Consider the following 3444-nt stretch of genomic DNA (forward strand, 5'->3'; position numbering starts at 1 on the left):
TTGGCATAAGGGCAACTTCACACCTTATAAAACATATTTTTATATCAAACCTGAACGGAGCCATTACAGTAGGCCTTCGCAGCTCGGGCCTAAAAATCTGCAACTCTGACTCTCCAGTTACTCACCAGCAGTCGCAGCCCAGTGAGGTGCCATTTAAAGTGAAGCAGACAGAATCCCTCAAATCTTGCAGGCAGGTCTAACCAAACAGGAGGTGGAAGATTGAGCAAGTCCTTGTTTGTTAAATACGTCAGCTAATCCACGGTGCTCTTTAGAACCAAACGACGCTCGGTAAGACCAGTTCCGCAGCTTCTTAAGTTGTCTGAGCCTCTCAGCGGCAGCCAGCGCTGCAGAGCAGACGCACCAAGAGTCTCCAGATCGACGAGGGTCAAACGACCGACTGGTTGGAGACCATCTCTGCTCAGGCTCAAGATGCTTCAATGCATCTTTAATGTTCTGGTGACAATGATCCAGTCCTTTAGATGTATTCTCATTGTTGATCAGTTAAAATAACATCCACACAAAATCCAAGTAAATGTGTAAAACGACAAGTTCAATTATTCGTGGTGGCCATCTTGAACTGGGGTGACTCAAAAAATAATCAGTTGCAGGTAATACAACCAATAACTCATTTTCTGCTAGTTTCATTAAAACTAATCCGATGCTTCATGAGATATTTTGCTAACAGACACACAAAAACACATGAGCATCACTGCTCTTTAGCCATTAGGCAGCAGTGGTTGTCATGTTTTGTGACAGAAGGCATTTGTGAAAACAGCAGCCGCCGCCTGACAAACGCACAAACCAAAGCGTCTGAAACATCCTTGGACTCGGTGACGTAATCCAGGCGAAGATCAGCCGCGGTCCCAAACGTTGGATCCTGGAAGATTTCAGCCGTTATCCAACTCATTCACTGAAGCGCACCCCTCCCTCAGATCCCCACCTGATGATGGTGTAGGCGTAAACAGCTGTGAACCTGTGAGGTGCGGGTCAGCTCTGTGGCCCAGAGGACCCAGGCAGCCATGAGTCAGCAGCTTCCAGCTCAACACGCTTCAGCCATGTTGAAATCACACGCACACACTCGCTGCGTGACCCAGACCCACGGTGAGTCAGTGACTCTTTGACTTCGTGCTCGACCTCGTGGGGTGCACGGCACGTCTGCGAACGCTTCGAGCAAATGGATAATGGGCTGCACTTACACACACACGCACACACACACACACACACACCTTTCCATCTGATCCAGACACTCGGAGCTCTTTACAACAATCCGTGTCCTCGTTCACACAGCTCTATACTAGATCTGTACAAAGAATAATCAGCTGATCACATTCATGCACTGATGGGACACACATGAGGGGTTCAGTGTCTTGCCCAGGGGCACTTCAGCATGTGACTGCAGGTGGAATTGAACCCCCATCTCTCACATTGGAGGACGACTGCTGTAACCACTCAGCCGCAGCCGCCCAGTGCATGTAAGTGCTGGGAACAACCGTCAGCTACTACCACACCAAGAGCTAACAATGTGTCAACTCACTCCAGTACACTCATGTGTAGGCCAAGGTTGATCCTCGTGGCAGCCATCTTTCAACACATTCATCAACTGTACATGTTCATCCAAAGAATACCTTCAAGAAAATACAGTGGTTTACAAGATGTTTTGCTAACAGGAGGGTTGGCTCCAACAGTTAAAGGCAAGGATACTGTGCTCACAGTATGCGTTGGGGATGACCCTCAGCTACCACCACAATGAATTTTACCTCAGTCCTTCAGAAATTGGATAACTTGAGCACCTTCAGGTGTTTAGTTTAATCAGTTGGCTGTGGCAGCCATCTTGAATTGTCCACGAGTTAATCAACTGTAGATTAAGCCACAGATTACCTTCTGACAGCTTCGTTAAAATCCGTTTCATGGTTCGATATTTTGCTAACACTTCAGACAAATGAACACACTCGAGCACGAACAGCCTTTGCCTCGGGTGGCGGGTGATAATGTAACATTTAGCCATGACAGCAGTAACGACACACCTAGACGAGCCGCAGGTGAAGCAGAGCTCCTTCAAACTGAACAGCAGCACCAGCTGGGACTTACTTGTCGTCCACATGAAGGCAGGGAGGACACTTGATGGCCAGCCATGTTTTCCACTGGACATGACGAACTTTGTATACCTGTCCAAATCCACCTGAGCCAATCTTCTCCCAGCTGTTGAACTCAGACGAGTCAAAAGTCCTCAGCAGCCCCATGTTCCCGAGAGGAGACTCCGGGACGTCCATGTCCATGTTGAGAGCCAACAGGGGAAATTCCTGTTTTCCCGTCGCCTCCTGGCACAAGGTGGGGAAGCGAACACACAAACACCGAGCTGGAGCCTCGCGAGCTCTTCCTTGTTGTTCCCCCTGCGCTTTCCGGCAAGACTCCGCCCACTCTTCAGGTGTAGCTAAGGAGGCGGGGACAGTTGCTGTGACGTCACATCCTGCTTCTGAAACACAAGGAAGAAATGGAACAATGCACAGGTAAAACCATCAAACATACCAGTGCTGCACCGCCACTCAGTGTCTTTGGGTGACTGATTTCCAGGAATCGTAAAGATGTTTTTTTTATGGCTGCCATGAAAAGAAAAGGAATTATTTCCAACAAGCATGTGTCATTTTACAAACACACATTGTTCCACTGTAGCTCATTATGCAACACAAGCGCCACCATCCATCCATCCATCCAGCCATTATCTTTTACCATCTATCCATCCATCCATTATCTTTACCCGCTTCTTCCATTTTGGGTCATGGGGGTCACCGGCACCCATGTCCAGCAATCACTGCACGAGGGGCGGGGGACACCCTGGACAGGTCTCCAGTCCATCACAGGGACACAAAGACAAACTCACACCTAGGGACAATTTTAGAGATACCAATCAGCCTAACATGCATGTTTATGGTCTGTGGGAGGAAACCGGAGTACCTGGAGAAAACCCACGCATGCATGGAGAGAACATGCAAACTCCACCCAGAAAGGCCCCTGGACCGGGGTTTGAACCAGAGACCTGCTTGCTGAGAGGCAGCAGCTCTACCAGTTGCACCACCGTGCTGCCCCAAGCACCAACAGTGGTAAAAAAAAAAAAGGAGTATGGCCTAACAAAAGAAGGGTTCAAGTTTTGTAAAAATGTGTCTGTTAGCAAAATATCTCACAAACCATATGGCAAATTTTAATGAAACCCGATTACTGGTTCAAGTCAACTCGATTTTAATCCCCAGTTTGAACCTGGGGTCATTCTGTGTGGAGTTTGCATGTACTTCTCGTGTTTGTATGTGTTTTCTCCGGGTACTCTGGTTTCCTAAACATGCATGTTAGATTTGCAATCTCAGTGGGATTTGCCTGGTTAAAATTTAATAACGGCAAAATGTACAGTTCACACGAGAAGATGTAAAAAAATGGCAGGTTGGCTTTCTTGGA

The 3444-nt window shown here is 47.9% G+C and overlaps 1 protein-coding gene across 1 annotated transcript in view; it reads left to right on the forward strand.

Moving 5' to 3' along the window:
* The window catches only part of umodl1 (uromodulin-like 1), a 36018-nt gene that overhangs the window by 9454 nt on the left and 23120 nt on the right, over window positions 1-3444 (forward strand). The gene's annotated exons all lie outside the window — the stretch shown is intronic.

Source organism: Nematolebias whitei, chromosome 14 (assembly GCF_014905685.2).
Source record: "Nematolebias whitei isolate Nwh7 chromosome 14, NemWhi1, whole genome shotgun sequence".
In the NCBI taxonomy this organism is placed as follows: domain Eukaryota; kingdom Metazoa; phylum Chordata; class Actinopteri; order Cyprinodontiformes; family Rivulidae; genus Nematolebias; species Nematolebias whitei.